The sequence below is a fragment of the Mus musculus genome, chromosome 12 (genome assembly GCF_000001635.26).
Source record: "Mus musculus strain C57BL/6J chromosome 12, GRCm38.p6 C57BL/6J".
Lineage (NCBI taxonomy): Eukaryota > Metazoa > Chordata > Mammalia > Rodentia > Muridae > Mus > Mus musculus.
In genome coordinates, this window is record NC_000078.6 from 4,552,081 (window position 1) to 4,574,394 (window position 22,314).

The 22,314-nt window shown below is 41.3% G+C and overlaps 1 long non-coding RNA gene across 1 annotated transcript; it reads right to left on the bottom strand.

Annotated features, from left to right (window-relative positions):
• Window positions 1-732: 732 nt before the first annotated feature.
• Gm46332 lies at window positions 733-17,493 on the bottom strand. The gene is made up of 3 exons (XR_001780543.1): window positions 17,406-17,493; window positions 1,847-1,948; window positions 733-1,095 (listed from the first exon to the last, which is right to left on the bottom strand). It is a non-coding gene; the product is annotated as a predicted gene, 46332 (long non-coding RNA).
• Window positions 17,494-22,314: the final 4,821 nt, after the last annotated feature.

Sequence of the window (22,314 nt, forward strand, 5' to 3'; positions counted from 1 at the left end):
CGTTCTCTTACCCACTGAACTCCCTCTCTGCACCCTCTTGAAAACTTCATTTATGCTTATGTGTATGTGTGCCCCAGTGTACGTATGTGCAGCACACGCATGTACAAGCCTGTGGGACTCAGAAGAGTAGTTTCATCCACTGGAACTAAATTACAGCTGTCTGTGAGTCACCATGTTGGTTCCTCAGATTCAACCCAGGTCCTTTGGACGATCAAGCAGTGCTTTTACCCACTGAGCCATTTCTCCAGACCCATCCGTTTGCTTGCTTATTTTTTAAATTTACGTCAGCAGGAAGTAGCTTATAGAGGTCTCTGTCCCCTTTTCCCTCAAACTTTTTTTCCGTCCCCTATCTAGTGTTGGGGGCTTGCCACAACCTGGGTTTTAGCCTGGAAAGGCATTTTGGAAACCTGGAAGAGAAGAGGGGCTAGGTGGCGAGAGAAAGAAATGTAGCCAAGACAGTTATTCTGATCAAAGCTCCAATTTTACTGTTGCGACACTCAGTTATGAAGGAAGGGGGAGGGGACCCGATTCCCGCCGAATAATCTCTGGTCCAGTAGAAAGGTGCACGTGTGTGGCTCCACAGGTTCCAGCAGTGGGCGTGGCAGAACAAATGAGCAGGAAGCTCCACCCCTGAGCAAGCAGGTTTCAGGCTGGGGGAGGGGAGACTACAAATAAGGGTTGGAAGGGAGGTAAAGATATAAGAACCCAATAAAATAGTAAAAACAAAAACAATCAAACAACCAAAAAAAAAAATCCCCAAAACAACAACAAAAACAAAACACTACCACCAACAAACACCAAGTCCCTTTCTCCAAAGACAGTTTCCTTCTGCCAGGCACTTGGGGACACTAACTATAATGTGCTTGCCTGGTCTATTCAGTTTGCCCTTGTTTCCTATGCATGCCCCTTTAATCCCAACTCAAGGTAACTTACCCTGGCTGGCATGGGCTCTGGATACTAACTTTTGTTCCCTGCACCTCAAAGCACTGATCTGGCGACTGACAAAAAACAGATCTCAACCTGTGCTGACAGCCACAGACATGCACTTCTTCAGGATCTCAAACAGGGAGTCCTCACCACTGTGCACTTTATTTCCTGAAAGACAGCGTCAAATCCTTTCCAGGTCTGTCTTCATTACTTATGCCATCCTTGGAAATGGAAGTCTATTTTCAACTTTCTTATCTCCTCCTCTGATTCTTACACATATTAAAGACACAGATGAAAAACACATATGTTGAGTTTTGGTGTCGATTTCTACAGATTTGTTGTTGTTGTTGTATATTTTGGAGCTAATTATCTAACTTTTTGTTTTCAATTCTGTGGAACAAATTAAAATTAAATTCCTTTAGGAAAATTAAGAGAGGATTAACCAAAGGAAATTGATGGGAAATATACGATAATCTACTTGGTCCTGGAAAGAAAAACCAGTATGGTGTCCTCTATACTGATTCAGTCTGTGTGATAAAGAAAATGGATTTATACCTTTTAAACTAGACAAAAATAATTTGGTCTCTCAGTCTGTCTTAGTTAGGGTTTTACTGCTGTGAACAGACACCATGACCAAGGCAAGTCTTATTAAAAAAAACAACATTTAATTGGGGCTGGCTTACAGATTCAGAGGTTCAGTCCATTATCATCAAGGTGGGAACATGGCAGCATCCAGGCAGGCATGGCGCAAGAGGAGCTGAGAGTTCTACATCTTCATCTGAAGGCAGCTAGTGGAAGACTGACTTCCAGGCAACTAGGGTGAGGATCTTAAGCCCACACCCACAGTGACACACCTACTCCAATCAGGTCACACAAATTCCAACAAGGCCATGCCTCCCTGGTCCAAGAATATACAAACCTTCACACAGTCATTCAGACTATGTTCCGTGTTAATCATAGCTGACATGTTTTCTTTTGGACTCTTTTCTCACTGATAATAGGGAAAAAGAGAATTCCTTTGCTGTAAAAAAAAAAAATCAACAAGAGATATTTTACTCGTAGAAATGTTAACTGTTTTAATCTGTGAGTGTCAAAGGTTACAGGCATGGTGGCTGTAATGGATGCTGGGATAGTAGCTGGGATAGACTAGGTTGTGAGTAAACCCCAGACTTTCTGGTTCTCTCACCAGAGCATATTTTCACTCACATCTCTTCCAAGCCATCTCTTCGAGGCAGCATCTCAACACCTGGTTGCCATGGCAGGGAAAAAAGAGAGGCTTCAAGGAACTAACAAGTGCTTTGTCCCAGAAGTGACAAATGTCACTTCCCCTGCTGGCTCATGTGTCATAACTGCTCACACAGACCCCCCTAACAGCAAGGGAGCTGTGAGAGGTGGAGGAGTGCATGGATATTCAACGACTAATAAATTACAATAAATTATTTTGCTTCAGATGTAATTGAACTTACAATGAACCCCCTTGAAGTTTTTCCAACTAAAAGTTATTTCCAAAACAACATTACAACCTTGGTGTGCACTCCAATATTGGGAGAAGCAGACCCTGCGCCATTCGCCTCCCACAGTGGCTAATTTTTAAAGAGGCTCTTACAGCTTCCAAACATACACGTCAGTATGGGGCTCTTTTCTTTTTGGATAGTTGCCTTACATTCATGATCTGAGTGGTTTTAATACCACTTAAGAACCCTTGAAATTGGCTGGGCGTGGTGGTGCATGCCTTTAATCCCAGCACTTGGGAGGCAGAGGCAGGCGGATTTCTGAGTTCGAGGCCAGCCTGGTCTACAAAGTGAGTTGCAGGACAGCCAGGGCTACACAGAGAAACCCTGTCTCGATCGAAAAACCAAAAACCAAAAAAAAAAAAAAAAAAAAAAAAAAAAAAAAAACCCCTTGAAATGAACTACCCAAACTAGTTATTTTTTCTTTTAACTCAAATTTTCTGCACCTCCCCAAATTTGGAGTTTTTAACCCAAACAGAAAATATGCACTATAAATTCCAGCCCTCAAAGCAAACTGTCGCAGGCTGGGGTGCTGGCGCGGTGGGCAGAATGCTTGCTGCAAATGTTTGAGCTTCTGAGGTCAGATCCACGGTGTGCACATAAAAGTCCAAAGAGTCCACCTCCAGGAGATAGACGGGGCTCAAGTGTAGGGACAGGGTTACTAACCCACAATCAAAATTCCTGATCCAGAATTGTTCCTGTCTAAAAGAACTTCGGAAACAAAAATGGAGAAGAAACTGAAGGAAAGGCGGTCCAGTAACCAGTCCAACTTGGGATCCATCTCAAGGGGAGGCTCCAAGGCCTGACACTATTACTGATGCTATGGTGTACTTACAGACAGACAGGAGCCTGGCATAGCTGTCCTCTGAGAGGCCCTACCAGCAGCTGACTGAGACAGATACAGATATTTACACCCAACCATTGGACTGAAGTCGGGGACCCCTGTGGATGAATTAGGGGAAGGATTGAAGAAGCTGAAGGAGCGCAAGTTGAGAGGAAGACCCGCAGTCTCAACCAACCCAGGGAGTTTCCAGAGACTAAGCAGCCAACCAGGAGCACACACAGGCTGGTTCAAGGCCCCTGGCACAAATATAGCAGAGATCTGCCCATGTGTGGCCTCAGTGGGAGAAGATGCGCTTAATCCTCCGAGACTTGAGGCCCCAGGGAAGGGGGAGGCGGGGGGGGGGGGGGACAAAGGGGGAGGAGGAATGGGATGAGGAACTGTGGGAGGGGAGACCAGGAAGGGGGTGGGGAGAATGTAAAATTGAAAAAGTTCAGGCACAGTAGTACACACCTTGTAATCTTAGCACTAAGGGGTCAGAAAATCCCAGAGCTTGCTGACAAGCAAGCATAGCCAAATCTTGAACTCCTGGTTCAGTGAGAGACCATGTCTCAAAAAATAAAGTGGAAAAGAAATTAAGAAATATGTGAAGTGTCAATATCTTGCTTCTAGAGGTGTGTTTGCACACGTGGCACACACAAAACAATATAAAAATAAAATTTTAGTTTATTTTTTCAAAAACAATTTTTTATTAGTTTCTTCATTTATATTTCAAATGCTATCCTGAAAGTCCCCTATACCCTCCTAGTTTATTTTTAATAAATATTAATATAAATAAAATATAACAAAGGGTAAATAATAAAAGGTAAATAAATGGGAGATCTGTATCTATAGTTCTATTCTTTTCTTTCTTTCTTTCTTTTTTATGTTTTTAAAGAAATAACTACCATGGTCTGCAGAGAAGGCTCAGCAGTTAAGAGCGCCGAATCTGGCAGGGCCTTGGTAGGGACAGAATGACTAGGCTCCTGCCCCTGCGATGGGGCAAGCAGGCCTGGGCCTCCAAGAGTGTTGATGGGTGCTGTGGGCAGAGGGCTTGTTTGCATATAATGTACACATTTTACATTCCTCCTTTAAGGAATGTCTTCCCTGTTGATGTTAATGACTCCATGATAATCTGGGAGGTGAAGGAGTGGCTAACGTCTCAGCAGAATGGTAAAGGCTAGGACCTGCAAGGACAGCCCTTAAGGCTGTGGAAAAGAATTCTAAAACCGTATGTTCAATACATATATATATATATATATATATATATATATATATATATATAATCTCTCAACTATGTAAAAAAATAAGGATGTGATATGAATATGAATTATATGAAGGGCTTCATGAATCTAAAGGGACAGAGGCAGATGCACTAAGAGCCAGCTTGTCAGAAAGATACTAAGGAAGGAGGCAAGGAGACTTGGTGGTCACAGGAGATCTCACGCAGCCTAGAGGTGGGTTTGTTTGTTTGTTTGGTTGGTTGGTTTTGGTGTTTGGTTTTTTTGAGACTGGGTTTCTCTGTATAGCCCTGGCTGTCCTGGAACTCACTCTGTAGACCAGGCTGGCCTCGAACTCAGAAATCCGCCTGCCTCTGCCTTCCAAGTGCTGGGACTAAAGGCGTGCGCCACCACCGCTGCCAGGCTAGGTTTTTTTAATCTATGCTGACAAAAGACAGACAGATTCCCGAGTTCAGGATCAGTTTGGGATGGAGCCAGGTTAGGCGTTGTAGTAGAAATGGTAATTCCGGGGCGTGGTCCCACCATCTGCATCTGTGCTTATAAGAGGCAGAAGATCTCTGAATTCTTTTGCAATGTTAAAAGGAAATGTGTGCTTGCAGTTCCTAAGAATTGAGGTTTAGGGCTGCAGGATGCAGATTCACAGGATAATCAAAAGGAAGCCTCAAGTGAAAGACTGGATTGATGTGCAAAAGACAAGACTGGGCTTCTGTTCTCCAGGAGAGGAGCTATTCTGAGAATTTTTTAGAATAGCAAGAGAGGGAGGGGAAACTAGGAAAGGGGATAACATTTGAAATGTAAATAAAGAAAAAAAGAAAAAGAACTGCTTGGAGAACTGTCTCCAGGAGAACCTAGGGAGAACTTTCAGGAGATCTCCTGAGAGGGCAGAGAGAAAGAAAGAACAGAGAGAAAGCAGGCTGGAAAGCTGTCTCTAGCAGAGCATTGGCCACTAGCTTGGGACCCACAGTTTGACTTCAGAACCCCTCTCCAAGCCCAGGCCGGCCCTTGTCATAAGAGCACTTCCTGACCTTGCGGAGGCGTGGGGTTAAGTTCTTGGCATCCACTTTGATGGCTCACAACCATCTGTAACCTCATTTCCAGGGGATCCCTAACCTTCTTCCAAGCTCTCAGAGCACCAGCCACAGATGTGGTCAGGCACACACATGCAGGCAGCCTACACATAAGGTAAATATGTCTAAATAGGAATTGGAAGAGAAATAAGTACTATTCTAAATTTTATGTTATCTTTGAATTCTTAGGGCTTAAGCATCTTATATATTTATAGTTTTACATCCTTTACATTTCATTTGGATGAAATAATATAATATGTACTCTGTGACTTGCCTCCTCTCATTCAACATTATATTCCTGAGATTTGCTGGTGCTGTTGTAGCTTCACTGTTAAATAGTATTCCATTCTATGCTGTAATCCATCATTCAACTACTGCTGGACCCTGGTGCTGCTTCTAATATTATGCTATTATAATTAGTGCCACTGTCACTGGGGACATAGCTTAGTGATAGAGTGCTTACTTAGCATTCGCAAAGGCCCTAGGGGCAATTCCCAGCACAATCAAAGTAAAACAGTCCCACTGAATTGGTTTGTTCTTTTGAGAGTTTCTCTAGGATGTGGCGTTGTTACATCACCTTCTGCTTGACTAGCTAGCGGATGCTGTCTTTCCAGTTATTGTCTCATTTTAGTACTCCCACTGGCAGGGCATTAAGAGTTTTTATTTCTCCACATAATTGACAAAATTCAGTATTATTGATAGTTTGCTTAATGTAAACTTGTACCTCTTTTTTCACTTTTTTGGGAGATGGGGGTCTCACTATGGCACCCAAGCTGGCCTGGAACTCACTAGCCTCAAGCCCCAGTCTTCCAAGTAGATACAACTACGGACACCTGTACCCAGTTACAATCAGGTCTCTTTTCTTCTCCTTCTCCTCCTCTTCCTCCTCCTCTTCCTCCTCCTCCTCCTTCCTCCTCCTCCTTCTTCTTTTTAAAGATTTATTTTATTTATATGAGCACACCATTGCTTTCTTCAGACACACCAGAAGAGGACACCAGATCCCATTAAAGATGGTTGTGAGCCACCACCATGTGGTTGCCAGGAATTGAAGTCAGGACTTCTGGAAGAGCAGTCGGTGCTCTTAACCTCAGAGCCATCTCTCCAGCCCTACATGTCTTAGTGTATCATTCCGCTGTGGTTAAATGTAGCTGAGCATTTCTCCTTGTTGCATTCCTTTCTCCTGGGAGCGTGCCAGTCAGCATTCAGGAATGTGCTAAACTTGGAAAGAGGAAAGGTTACTTTGTCTCAGTTTTGGAGGTTTCAGTCCTTTGCTGATTGGCTCTGCTGTTCTGGGCCTGTGCTAACACACAATGGTACAAACTACAGAAGAAGCACCGTCACTTCATGGCAAAGAGCAAAGGGAACCACATAAATGGAGGGAGCCCTTGATCTGTGCTTATATGCACACTGTACGCAAGTGAGCGAGCACACACAGACACACACACACACACACACACACATAAACGGAGGGAGAGGGAGCAAGAGTTAGCACCTCAGGAAGTGCTGGTTTCCCTTCTCGATGCTGTGTAGTGATGAGGCCTAGCTGCAGCCGGGGATTGATTGAACACACAGATGAAGACAACTGTAAGGAGGAAAAGAGAGCCAGAGTCCCTGAATTAAGTTAATCTCAAATCCGAATTTTTTCTTTTTTTTCTGGTTCTCTAAACTAATACTATGTTGTTTAAGTCAGAGTTTGGTAGTTCATTTGAAGGAAAATAAAAGTCTATGATACTATTTCCTTGATGGCCTCCTTCAAATCTATCATGCCAGTTAGGAGAGTCCTCCGTAAAGACACAGTTGTAGGGGTCCCAACAGTTTGGCCTGGTCAATCAGTTCCTGCAGTGTTGAAAGCAGAATAGGGTTTATTTTCAGTGTAGATGTACCAGCGACAATAAAGAGTCTAGTGACCTAAAATCTGTCTTTGAGGTGTAAGCAACAGCTCTGTGGCTATATATAGGGAGCGCCAAAGTCGAGGATTTATATAGCTAGTAATCCTGGGGAGACTGTGGTCTGGTTGGTTATTAGCCTGGGACTGGCCAGTGCCACGGAAGTCACTGCTGCTTGGGAGGCGGTTTCCATTTCTGTCAGATCTGTGATCCTAGGATTTAAGATAAAGCAGGGGAAGAGAGTAACTCAGAGAACAGGTCAGAGAGGGAGCCACACAGAATCAGGCCAGTGGCCGGGCCTTCTTCACTGTGTCTCTAGCAGAATCCTCTGGGTTTGTTACATATGAAGAATACCCTCGTTAGTGTGGTTTTAGTATTTTATTTTAAAAGCATGATTTAACTGTGGGAGTTATTGGCTCAGATGTTATAATCTTTTCATTGTAGTTTTGGAGACTGAACCCAGGGCTTCACACATGCCAGAAGAGCCCTCCTCCAGTGAGTTACACCTCGTGGGTTTGTCATATACAAGTTTTTAACACTGACATGCTCAATTCCTCTGTGAGTTCTCATTTTATCATTTATTGTATAGTTGGTGCCTGGAGCCTAGAAGGGTTTGGATACCATGTATTCCATGATGGCCTTGAACTCTCTGACCCTCCAGCTTCCATCTCTGAAGTGTTGGTATTTGTCTTAGATTAGGTTTCACTGCTATAAAGAAACACCCCATGAGCACAGCAACTCTTATAAAGAAAACATTAATTGGGGCTGGCTTACAGTTTCAGAAGCTTAGTGTTATCATCATGCAGGAAGCATGGCAGCATGCAGGAAGACAGTGCTGGAGGAGCCTAGAGTTCTACATCCTGATCTGTAGGCAGCAGCAGGAGACTATGTGCCACACTGGGTGTAACTTGAGCATATGAGACCTCAAAACCTGCCCCCACAATGACACACTTCCTCCAACAAGGCCACATCTACTCGATAAGGTCATGCCTCCTAATAGTGCCACTCCCTATGGCCAAGCATACAAACACATGAGTCTGTGGGGGCCATACCTATTCAAACTACCACAGTATTATATGTGTTTGCTACCATACCTGACTCCTTGTAACAGTTTTTTAATCTAAAAGCATTTGTACCTGCAGCTGGTTCACTGGTTATTCTCATGTATCTTATTTATAAGTATACACATTATATATGTCATTGTATATATGCACATGTGTAATAAATGTAACCTCATGGAACTGAAAAGCTTCTGTAAGGTTAAGGCAAAGGACACCACCAATAGGAGAAATGGCAGCCTGCAGAATGGGAAAAGATTTTCACCAGCTCCATATCTGGTAAAGGGCTGATGTTCAAAATATATAAAGAACTCTAGAAACTAGACATAAACAAACCAAATAACTCAATTAAAAAATGGGATACAGAGCTAAACAGAGTTCTCAACAGAGGAATCGCAAATGGCGAAGAACCTAAAGAAATGTTCAACATCCTTAGCCATCAAGGAAAGCAAATCCAAATGACTTTGAGATTCCATTTTACACCTGTTGGAATGGCTAAGATTCAATACACAGGTGGCAGCTCATGCTGATGAGCTGTGGAGCAAGGAGAACACTCCTCCATTGCTCGTGGAAGTACAGCCTTGTACTGCCACTTTGGAAATCTGTGGAGAGCTGTTTTAGGAATTTGGTGGAATACCGGGCTGGGACAATGAAATAGGCTCAAGGCAAATACAGCTGAGAAATGTATTCTTGTATCTAGACCATCCTGATACACCTCTAAACATAGTGACCATGGGACTTTATTGCTTTGATTTTTTTCCCTGCTTGTTCCTTGACTACTATATTTATTCTTTGTTTGTTCATTGACTACTTTGTTTATGCCTTAAGAACTGACCATATTTTTTGTATGTACCCAGAATCATATAAAAGTGGACTAGAAAAAAATTAAACTCATCTCAGCCTCAGAACTCAGGTCATGCTACAATGTTGTCTAATCATCTCTTTTCTTTTTAATCCTCGATCCTGCCCTGGAGAACCTGTTAACTGACTGAGCTGGCTTGTTCAGATGGCACCCAATTTGGGACTCCAGTAAGCAGGGTACAGTGAAGGACAATGGGAGAAGTGCTCTCGAAGGAAAGTAAAAGAAGATTTGGGCCATTAGTGAATAGACCCCACAAGAATGGGGCAATGTAATGGTAAAGTGTTTTTGTGTATGTGTTTAGAGTTATGCTAAAATCTAGAGAAGCAAAAATAATTCTCATAGATGCTTTTAGCCTTTGAGCCCTGACTAGAAACAGTTTACACTAAATATATGACAGAGAGTGGGTTTGAGAAAAGCAGTCCTCCCTGACTATTCAGGGATGCTTTGGTGAAGGAGAAGGAAAATGAACGTAAGCTGTTTGAGTTTTCCTGGGGCCAGGAGGAGGTCAGGAGACATCCTGCCTCCTCTCTGGCTCCTACTGGAGAAGTACTTCTGGGTCCCTTAGGTAGGATATCTGGTCCCTTTGATGGGACATCTAGTTCTCTTCCCTGTCGATTGTCTGTCCTTGGCGCACCAATTTGTCCATGTCTGTCAGTTTATGTCTGCGTTTTTGCTCTGTTGCTTGAATGTTGTTCTGTGTTTCATGTTCAAAAGAAAAAAAATGATTAAAACTTTATCTGCTGGTTGTTCACCCTTTGATTTGGTTTTAACTCATTTCAAAAAATAAATAAATAAAAAGCAGCCTCGGTTGGCCTTTGGAGCCCTGCACCTGTAGTTAGGAGTCTAGCACAGCTGGAGAAGCCCTGCTAGGGGCTGATTGTCTGCACAAGCCGCTCTTAAAGGGGCAGCAGCTTCTTTGCTTCTATGGTAAGGAAGGGCAAGGATGGCTGTTTCTCCTAGAAAAATCTCTGTGACCGTGATTATTGGGTTCAGCAGGTGACAAGGTGCTCCTCCCTTAAAATTACAGCTAGAAAAAGTAAGAATTTTGTCTAGTCTAAATATATAAGATGTGACCGGATGTGGTGGTGCACACCTTTAATCCCAGCACTCGGGAGGCAGAGGCAGATGGTTTTCTGAGTTTGAGGCCAGCCTGGTCTACAGAGTGAGTTCCAGGACAGCCAGGGCTATACAGAGAAACCCTGCCTCGAAAAAAAAAAATATATACACACACACACACACACACACACACACATATATATATATATATACACACATATATACACACATATATATACATATGTGTATACATATATATACACACACACACACATATATATATATATATGATGTGTGTTACCACTAATTTTTGTTTCTGACTTGTTTTAAATGTATAAATATGCCCTGCATGTCTTGGTTATAGATTATTGGCTTATAAGTTATTGGGTATGATTAAATATTTGTAACATTGGTAACAGAAGGCTGGCTTAAGCCTGGTAACTCCGGGTTGGAGTCATTCAGAACAACAGCACACGGCATGAGCCAACCCAGGGAAACAAGATACCTCTAAATTGAGTAATTTATATAATTCTTATCCTAGAAACCTGACTTATAAAAGATAGAGTTTAGGGCAGTGTCTCTTTGGTGAGGTATTGGAGGCAGCACTGTTGTGTGTTCGTGTGTAGGAACTGGCAGCCAAACTTTGTAGCATGGGGGCGATGCACTTGGTGTTGATTTGGGAGAGACTGGATTGTTTGTTTGAGGTTGAGTTTTGCTTTCCAAAGTTATGGTTGTGCCCCTGTGTTGCAAGGGAGACTTAAAAATTATAGTTAAGCTGTAAGTGTTCCTTCCATTGGCTGAAGTTTGCAGTTCAGTCACAGGCTCAGGATTCTAACTCACACATATTTGTAATTAAGAAAAACAAGCAGGTGGTGATTGTTGCAGGGTTTCCGAAGGGCTGATGAGGCTTGTCTACTCTGGCTGCCATTCCAGGAAATTCATACAGAATTATTATTGATTTGGAGGATTGCTTTTATACTCTCTCTCTCTCTCTCTCTCTCTCTCTCTCTCTCTCTCTCTCTCTCTCTCTCTTTCTCTCTCTCTCTCTCTCTCTCTCTCTCTCTCTCTCTTTCTCCTTACTTCTTTTCTTTCTTTCTTTCTTTCTTTCTTTCTTTCTTTCTTTCTTTCTTTGCATCCTGGTGGCTGTGGGATGTTTGCATTTAGTGATCTTGTTTTTAATTTTAAAGAACACAGGAAGCAATATCATTGGAAAGTTTTGCCTCAAGGAATGGCTAATGGCCCTACATTATGTAAAAAAAAAAAATTGTCACTGCTTCAATACAAAAAGTTAGGACTTTGAATCTTTCAGTGTATAGTATTCATTTTATGGATAGTATACTTTTAGCTGATACCTCTGAAGGAGTTTTACTCCAAGTCTTTGCTCTTATACAATGAGCTTTAAAAATTTGGAGTATGGGCTGGAGAGATGTTTCAGTGGTTAAGAGCACTGACTGCTCTTCCAGAGGTCCTGAGTTCAAGTCCCAGCAACCACATGGTGGCTCACAACCATCTGCAATGGGGTCTGATGCCCTCTTCTGGAGCGTCTGAAGAGAGCAATGGTGTACTTATATACATAAAATAAATAAGTAAATCATTAAAAATTTGGAGTAGTTGTTGCTCCAAAAAATATTCAAAGGCAATATCCTTTTCAATATTTGGGGCCCCAGTTATATCCTAAACAAACTGTGGCACAGAAAATTCAAGTAAGAAAAGATAATTTACTTACTTTAAATGATTTTCAAAAGCTTCTAGGAGCTATCAATTGGCTGAGCCCTCAGCTTAAGCTCACTACAGGAGAACTTAAACCTCTGTTTGATATCCTCAAGGGGGGTGCAAGTCCTAACCCCTCAACAATTAACTGATGGGGGATGCAAGTCCTAATCCCTCAACAATTAACTGATGGGGGTGAACACCTTTGCAGAAGGTGGAGGAAGCTATTAGCCAACAGGAGACACAGGACCAATGGTCGGCTGTTTGCATTATTGTTACCACTCACGTGAACCCAGCAGTCCTTTGGCAAAAGGGACCATTAATGTGGATTCATCTTTCTTTGTCTGTAAGTAAAGTTTTGGCACGCTCTTATGAAGCTGTTGCTGTGTTAATACAGAATTGCAGGATAGAAGAATCATGAATGCATTTTGGGAAATAACTTGATGAAATATTTATTCCTTATTCCAAACAGCAATTAAATTGCTTATTGAAGAATACTGATATTTGGCCTATTGCACGTGCAAACTTTTCAGGCAAAATTGATAATCATTATCCAAAAGACAAGTTGTTACAATTTGCTTCTATTCATGCTTTTGCATTTCCTGTAAATTTACGCATGCAGCCCATAGAAAATGTGCTTACTGTATTTACAGACAGTTCATCTGATGGGAAGGCAATATATGTAATTGGATCACATGTTCATTCTCTTGAACATGAGTTCAAGAGTTTCCCCCTGCTTCAGCACAAATAATTGAATTTCATGTTGTAGCCACTGTTTTTGAAATGTTGAAAAATCAAGCTTTTAATTTGTATACTGATAGCCAATATATAGCTCATGGTTTGCAATTGCTTGAAATTGTTCCTTTTTTAGACACTGCTAATTCTCAAAATTTTCAATTATTTATGCAAATACAACTCATTTTAAGAGTACATACTGTTGCTTAACTTTATAGGACATTTAAAAGCCCATACTGGATTGCTTGAACCCCTCAGGACAATGTCACAGCATATTTGTATCCCAGGCAGATTATAGGCCTTTACACAAGAATAATTGGCCAAACAATCTCATCCTTTGCATCATCAAAACAGTAATAGCTTGAGACAATAATTTGGTATTTCTAGAGAATGTGCAAGTCAAATTGTAAAGACTTGTCCTGAATGTCCTTAATTTCTTTTTTTTTAAAGATTTTATTTATTTATTATATGTAAGTACACTGTAGCTGTCTTCAGATCTCATTACGGGTGGTTGTGAGCCACCATGTGGTTGCTGGGATTTGAACTCAGGACCTCCGGAAGAGCAGTCAGTGCTCTTAACCGCTGAGCCATCTCACCAGCCCCCTTAATTTCAACCTGTTCTACATAATGGTGTGAATCCTCGAGGGCTCATAGGTAATCAATTATGGGAAATGGATGTTACTCATATTTCTGATTTTAGAAAAGTAAACTATATACATGTGACTACTGACACCTTTCCAGGCTTTCCAGTTGCAACTGCTTTAACAGGAGAAGCAGCTAAAAATTTAATTAGTCATTGCTTACATTGTTTTTCTCTGTTGGTTGTTCCAAATTAGATTAAAACATATAATGGAACTGGCTATTGCAATCAAGCATTTGAGATGTTTTGTCAACAATTTAATATTAACACATATTACTGGGAGTCCTTATTATCCTCAAGCACAAGATATTGTGGAATGGGCCCATGGAACTCTAAAACAATATTTTCATAAAATAAAAAAGGGGGGATTATATTCCTGTACACCACAAATGTATTTAAATCCTGCCTTTTATTTAAAAAATTTAAAATGGATGCCAAGGAACTCTCTGAGTGTCTATGGCACCCTACAACTAGGCATACTTATGCCTAGGTGAAATGGAAGGATCCACTTATTGGCATATGGCATGGTCCGGATCAGGTATTTAATATGGGGAAGAGAGCATGTTTGTGCTTTTCCTCAGGATGCTGAAGTAGTGTGCTAGCTGCTAAAGTGATTGGGGAGATGTTGATGCTGAGACAAAGAATGGTGCTAGCCTGTGAGCTTACTGAGTGCCCTGACAATGGTGACAAGAAGCTGTATTTGGCATATGTTCCTGACCCACCTTTGCTTGCCTATATCCCAGATTGGACAAGCTGCCTTGCCTCAATATTTTAGAACTTATGGGACAGAGAATCAAAAAGAGAAGTTATAATAACTCTTCTTTTCCCTTTAATGTGACAGTTATTCTGATTCAATCATGGACTAGTCTAGAAATCAATCCAATATTGGAAATAAGTCTTCATTTGGAAGGCTTGTTTTGGACATTTTCAGACATATTTGAAAATTGAGAGCTACCTTGTATGAAGTTACATTTGCAACAGATAAAATTGGAACAGGATCTGGACTTTTGAACAAATGTTAGTGTATATGTTAAGGCTCTTAATCTTATAAATTGGTCATGTTAAAATTACTTTTGTTTCTTCCATAGTATTTAATGTAAGTTGTACTGGTTGTATACTTTCTAATTGTGTTAGTGTATTGAAAATTAGCATGTCTGTTATGGTCTATCAACCAGCTTTTGTTTTATTGCCTGTATTACAGGACCTTGGCATTTGGAAAAAAGCTCGCAAATACCGGAAGAAGTAAGTCAGGCTTTAAGCAGAAGCAAGAGGGTAGTGGGCTTGATTGTTGTTGGTACAGCAGCTTTGATTACATTAATAGCTAGCACCACTGCTTCTAGCACCACGGCTTCTAGCACCACGGCTTCTAGCACCACGGCTTCTAGCACCACGGCTTCTGTCACCACGGCTTCTGCAATTGCTTTGACACAGAAGTTAAGACAGACACTTTTGTTAATCATTTAGCAAAAAATGTTACTAATGTTCTGAATATTCAAGAGGATTTAGATAGGCGTTTGGAACAACAGATTCTCTCTATGATATTATTCAAATTGCTGGAGAGGAGGTTCAAAGCTTAGGAGTAAGAAGCCATCTTGAGTGTCATGCTAAATACCAATGGATTTGTGTCACTTCTAAATTTACAGGGACAGTCACTATAATTGGGAGAAAACTCAAAGATACTTGCAGGTGTTTGGCATAATTCTAACACCTCTCTGGATGTTTTAACTTTGTGTAACGAGATTATGAATTTAAGGAATGCTGCTCCATGGAGCTTTGATGCTGAGGATACTGCTGATAAAATTATTCATGGCTTGTGGTCAGTATTTTTATCTTGGTCAAGTTTCAAGAATGGCTCATATAGCTTGATCATGTTAGTCCTTCTTGTCCTGGGAATACTTTTATTCCTGCCCTTTGTAATAAAACTTGCCTTTAACAACATCAATATGTTGGTGGCCAAAATACATGGCTTGAAAGTAAAAATGGACCCCCTTTAACAGAGTTATTAATTTAACAGGCTGGCAGTCAGAGATGCACAGAGCCTTACCAATCTAAGACAGAAGTGCATTGTTTTTGATAATGCGTATCTCACAATGTGTAAGGAAGGCACTCTTGTCAGATGACCTAAGACAGGCACAGTCTTGTGTATAAAATAAAAAGCGGGGAGATGTGGGGACCTTTTGGGGCTGCTGTTAGGAATTTGGCAGGGATTTGATATTGGGCTGGGACAATGAAATAGGCGCAAGACAAATACAGCCGAGGAATGTACTGTAGTCCTTGTATCTGGACCACCCTGATAAACCTCTAAACATAGTGACCACGGGACTTCCTTTATTGCCTTGATTTTCGCCTTGCTTGTTCCTTGACTACTTTATTTATGCTTTATTTGTTCCTTGACTACTTTGTTTCTGTCTTAAGGACTGATCATTCTTTGTATGTACCCAGAATCATATAAAAGTGGACTAGAAAAAAATTAAACTCATCTCAGCCTCAGAACTGGCTGGGGTCATGCTACAATGTTGTCTAATCATCTTTTTTCTTTTTAATCCTCGCTCTTGCCCTGGAGAACATGTTGACTGACTGAGCTGGCTTGGTTAGAAATCAATAAGGCAGTTTCTCAGAAAATTGGAAATAAATCTACCTCAAGATCCTGCTGTACTACTCTGAGCATATATCCAAAGAACACTCTGTCCTACCACAAGGACAGTTGCTCAACTATGTTTATAACAGCTTTATTTATAATAGCCAGAAATTGTAAACAACTTAGATGTCCCTCAACTGAAGAATGGATAAAGGAAATGTGGTATATTCACATAATGGAGTATTACTCAGCTGTTTAAAAAAATGACATCATGAAAGTTGCAGGCAAATATATGGATCTAGAAAAAAAATCATCCTAGGTGAGGCAAACCAGACCCAGAGAGAAACATGGTGTACACTCACTTATAAACAGATATTAACTATAAAAGATAATCATGCTACAATTTACAGACACAGAGAGGCTAAGTAACAAGGAGGGCTCAAGGAAGAATACAGGGATCTCCATGGGAAGGGTGCACTTGGGAACAGGAGCAATCAGATGTTTGAGGGGGATGGAGGGAGAGATTACTAGAATTGGGGAGCATTTTGAGGTTGAGGTCTAAACCTAGTTCAATGGAAACATCCTGGTATCTAAGATAGTGAACCTAGCAAAGATTCCCAGTAATGAGGATAGGGCCTGAACCGGCTATCTTCTGTAACCAGGCAAGGCTTCCAATGGAGGGGTTGTATACCAACTATCTTAGGGTTTTACTGCTGTGAGCAGACACCATGACCATGGCATGTCTTATAAAGGGCAACATTTAATTGGGTCTGGCTTACAGGTTCAGAAGTTCAGTCCATTGTCATCAGGGTGGGAGCATGGCAGCATATAGGCAGGCATTGTGCAGGTTGGGCTGAGAGTTCTACATCTTCATCTGAAGCCTGCTAGTAGAAGACTGACTTCCAAGCAGCCAGGATGAGAGTCTTTTTTTTTTTTTTTTTTTTTTTTTTTTTGAGACAGGGTTTCTCTGTGTAGCTCTGGCTGTCCTGGAACTCACTTTGTAGACCAGGCTGGCCTCGAACTCAGAAATCCACCTGCCTCTGCCTCCCAAGTGCTGGGATTAAAGGCGTGAGCCACCACGCCCGGCTCAGGATGAGAGTCTTAAGACCATACTCACAGTGACTCACCTACTCCAACAGGGCCACACCTCCTAATAGTCCCACTCCCTGGGCCAAACATATAAAAAACCATCACACCAACTCAGCCACAAAACCTTGAACCTACAATTTGTCCTTCCTTCAAGATGGGAGGTAAAGGTGTCTTAGAACTTGTGGGAGTGGCCAACTAATGACTAGTCCAACTTGAGACCCTCACCATGAAAGGGAGCCCATGTCAGACACTGCCTGGAAGACTAGGAACCAGAGTCTGGAGAGACCAGAGACCTAGAGTAGAACCAAACATGACTGGCAAGATAGAATAGAATAGAATAGAATAGAATAGAATAGAATAGAATAGAATAGAAGAATAGAATGAACTGTCAATGAAATGATTCCTAATGGTATTTTACAATACTGGTAGACCAGAGCCTAGTATAATCATCACCAGAGAGGCTTCATCCAGCAACTGATAGGAGCAGATGTAAAGAGCCATAGCCAAACATTTGGCAGAGCTCAGTAATCCCTCAGAAGAGAGGGAGGAAGAATTGTAGGAGCCAGAGGGGTCAAGGACACCACCAGAACACAGCCCACATAATCAATTAACCAGGGCTCATAGAGGCTCACAGAAATTGAATTGGCAATCAGGAAATCTGTACAGATCTTACCTAGGTCCTCTGCATATGTTATGGTTGCGTAGCTTAATGTTCTTGTGGGACTCCTAACAGTAAGAGTGGGGCTATTTCTGACTCCTTTGCCTGCTTTAGGAACTCTTTTCCTCCTACTAAATTCCCTCATCTAGCCTATTATGAGGGTATGTGCTCATACAATAGTCTTAGTGTAACCTGTCATGCCATGTTTGGTTGATATCCCTGGAGGTCTGCTCTTTTCTGAAGGGAAAAGGAATGGATCTATGGGAGGCTTGGGAGGTGGCAAGAGGAGGTGAGAGGTAGTAGGGGGTGTTGGGAGGAGAGGAGGGAGGGGAAATTGTGATCAGGATATAATATAGAAAAGAAGAATAAATTAAAAAAAACAACAACAGCAAGAAAAAAGTGTGAAATTATGACCACTGTGCCACTTATATACAGGTCTTACTCTATTGTCTCTCTTCAGATTAACGTCAAAGACTTACAATTTGTAAGTTCTGTGTGGGCTTGGTTGTACAGCATTCTATACGCATTATTCTGGTTGGAAAAGTCTGGCATATAGGACAGCATTTATTAAGATGCCATCAAAGAGATTTGGAATGGCACTTACTTGGTAGAGCATTTGTCTGATGTGTACCAAGCCCTGGGTTCCATCCTCACCCCCTGAGCCTGGGCTTGGTGACACAGCCTTGTAATTGCAGCAGAAGCAGAAGTGGGAGGATCAGAATTCCAGCTCATTCCTGAGCTCAAAGCCAACCTGGGCTACCTGGGACCCAAAGTCAACCTGGGCTACATGGGACCCTACCTTAAACAGCACAAAGACCAGCAAAATCTCCTGGTCGTCTAGATCAGAATCACCAAGCTGAAATGTTTGGTAAAATATAAATCTCTCATGCCAGTCAAAATCTACCAAAGGTTTGGGAATGAGGTCTTTGAATGGGCAGTTTAAACATAATTCCAAAGAGAAATTATACATAGATATTTATGTGGTGGTGTTTGTGTACAGTTGGTTTAATTTTACATACTTTTAAAGAAGGGAGTATTAGGGTGAGAGAAATGGCTCAATAGTTAAGAGTAGTAGCTGGTCTTCCAGGTGACCTAGTTTCTATTCCTAGCACCCACATGGCAGCTAAACACCATTTCCAGTTCCAGGGGACCTGACACTCTGATCTCTGTGGACACTGCTCACATGTGGTACACAGACATACATGCAGGCAAAACACTCATACATGTAAAATAATAATAATAATAATAATAATAACAATAATAATAATAATAATAATAATAATAATAATAAATATTTGTTTGTTTGTTTTGTTTTTGTCTGAAGCAGGGTTTCTCTGTGTAGTACTGTCTGTCCTAGAACGTCTCTGTAAACCAAGCTCGTCTTGAACTCTGAGGTCTGCATCCGTCTGCCTCCTGAGCACTGGGATCAAAGGTACCACCATGCTCTGCATAAACCTTGTTTTTTTCCTTAAAGGAACTATTTTCATTGATTTCCCAGACTCAGTAAGAGACTGACATTATCTCAATCAACCAATTTGAGGGTAACATATAGATAGGATAAAATAAGGCAGAGAAGGGAGGCAGATATTAAAATCATATTCATGGATCTAGGTTGAACAGAGAAGGGTGTTAGGTTTATGGTCAGGGAGAAAGACTGGCAGGTGTACTGGGCTTATTGTGGATAAAATCCTGTCTCTTAGGTTTGATTACAGCATTGCCCTGCATAGTTTTAAATGAGGTATGGTTTGGAATAATGTCTTCAAGTAGTTCTCATACCGTAATATGTGTAAGAATTGTATCACTCCCAAGGTTGTTGGGCAGACATCTTCAATTCAGACAAACTCGGCAGGATATTTTCTGCAGGTGGTACACTGAACACACTTGGAGAACCACTTGGTTCTTTGTTTTTCTTTTTACTTGACAGAATATTCTGTTGGAGCTCACTGGAGTCTCCCTGGGTCTAACAGCAAAGGATAGTTCAAAACGGTCTTGACTGCCCATGTAAGCAAGAACTGAGAAAACAGCTGCTCAAAGACAGTTCGAATCCTCTGCTAAGCGTCCTGAAGACAAAAAAAAAAAAAAAAAGGAAATGCCAGTTTAAACAGCAACAAGGAGCCACACACAGTTGGTTCTGTTTGTTCTGACCTGTAGGGGGAGTACAAGGATTGGCTTACACAAACACTCCTGCTCTGCAGTGTGGGTGGGGACAGATAGGGAGGTGCCCTGTACAGGTCAAGGACACACAGAAGGTTTTATTGCTAAGAATGGAAGGCGCTAAGCAGTAAAACGCATTTGCTTAGCTGTGTAATGTCCTTTCCAACTGTCTTCTGTGGTTACCTGGATTGGATTTGTTAAGGATTCTTAAAGGAAAAAAAAAATCTGTCACTTGTTTTAAAACTAGGTAAATTATATTCTGAAGGACTACCACGAAGTTGTCTTGCAGTGGGTGAAGTAATCCATCTTAACTTTTCTTTTTTTTTTTAAGATTTATTTATTATATGTAAGTACACTGTAGCTGTCTTCAGACACTCCAGAAGAGGGCATCAGATCTTGTTACAGATGGTTGTGAGCCACCATGTGGTTGCTGGGATTTGAACTCCGGACCTTCGGAAGAGCAGTCGGGTGCTCTTACCCACTGAGCCATCTCACCAGCCCCCATCTTAACTTTTAACACAGTAAGGACAGGTACGTATGGGCAGCCTCTGAGAAGGAAGGGATAGAAAAGTTGAAGAATCACTAAGAAAAGACAGGGAGTTATTTTGTGGGGTGGGGTAGGTGCGTTAGAAACAGGGGTCTATCTATCTCTAATTAGCTCTGGCTGTCCTGTAACTTACTTTGTGGAGCAGGGTGGCCTCAAGCTCACAGTGCTCTGTGTCTGTCAGCCTCTGGTGTGTACCACCATACCGAGATTTTGGTTGCTATTGTACTAAAGGGATTTGATAGGACTCTTACTGAAGGAAGGTAAGGCCTTAAACACAAGGCTGGAGGATAAAGAATTGGTTCAGATAAAACTGACTTAGTAAGATTCCTGCTAACCTGGGGTAGTCAGGCCTAACAAAGGTCAAGACCCACTTTAGAAGGGGCAAAGGGCTCTAACTAAAATTTGGTGAGGGACACAGTCCTGCTAGGGCCGAAGGAGAAAGTGTTCTTTCCCTTTGGTTCTATTGACTGTTTTTCCTCAGAATATAATGAAAGTGTATCCCTGAGGGCAAAGGACCTCTCTATACAGACCTTAACCATTGAAATCCTGCTTAAAGTTGAAATAAATATTCAGGGTTCCAGGATCCAAACTTTCTTTTATAGATGACAACCTAGATGATACAAGCATTCCCGAATTTACAATGGGGCTATGTCATGTCAAAAATGTATTTAACATGATTAAGCTTCCAAACATCGTAGTTTAGAAACACAGCACACTCTAGAATAATGTCTGCTTGTCCTTGTGTGGCTGGCTCCCTTCTGACACCCAGGATTGTGAGGTGGTACCACACTGCACATATCTAGCCTGAGAAAACTTGAAGTACACTTTCTGTTGAATGTTTATGGCTATTATACCATTTATTTATTTATTTATTTAATACATAGAAGAATAGCTTCTTTATTTCATTATGTACATATGTGTTGGATTTATACTGGGTTTCTGTGTGAAATATACATATATTAATTTTATACAAGCACCAATATATACAAAAAATAATCAAAGCAGAAAAATCCCACATTAAATCATTATAAATTTGGAGGTAGTTGTAAAGTGTAAAATAAACATGGACATCCACACATATTCTGATTTAGAAAGTATGTGTTTAAAAATTGACTCTTTGGTGTATTATTATAGACCTATGAAATAAATTTAATTACATGCCCAAATTTAGTAAGACTCCCTAGAATGGGTCACAAACAAATTAAACCTGAAATACCTACAGGACTGCCCTGTGGGTACATTCCCTCTCAGTGTACGGGTAGAACAGTCCTGTTACCCAAGGAACTGAAGGCTCCTTTAAGAATGAGAAAGTCTCAAAAAGGTGAAATAACTTGTCTAAGACAAAACTGCTGGAAAGGTAGAATCAGAAATTTAAATGAGGTCTAAAGGTGAACCTTCAAAACCTTTCCTATCATGTTACAAAGATACACTTTAAACTTAAAATGAAATCATAGCAATGTTTTATAGCCCATTCCCCAGTGATATGCACTGAACTTATCAAAAGAACTTCCAAAGTCACTTTTTAAAATAAAGATTTCAATCTTCTATTTCAAGCCTGGAACCGTCATGACTAATTAGCCAGTACCAAAGGTCTGTGAGTCATGCCACCATTAAAACCACACTGCCTGTGCTGCCACTGTAATAAGGTACCTGATCTTTGGTGATTCAGCGCTGCCTCCTGGCCCCTGCTACCCTTTGCACTTAATTCATCCAATTGAGCAGCAGCATCTCCAACCCTAAGGTCTGGCATAAGCAGACGGCAAGGACAACAGAGC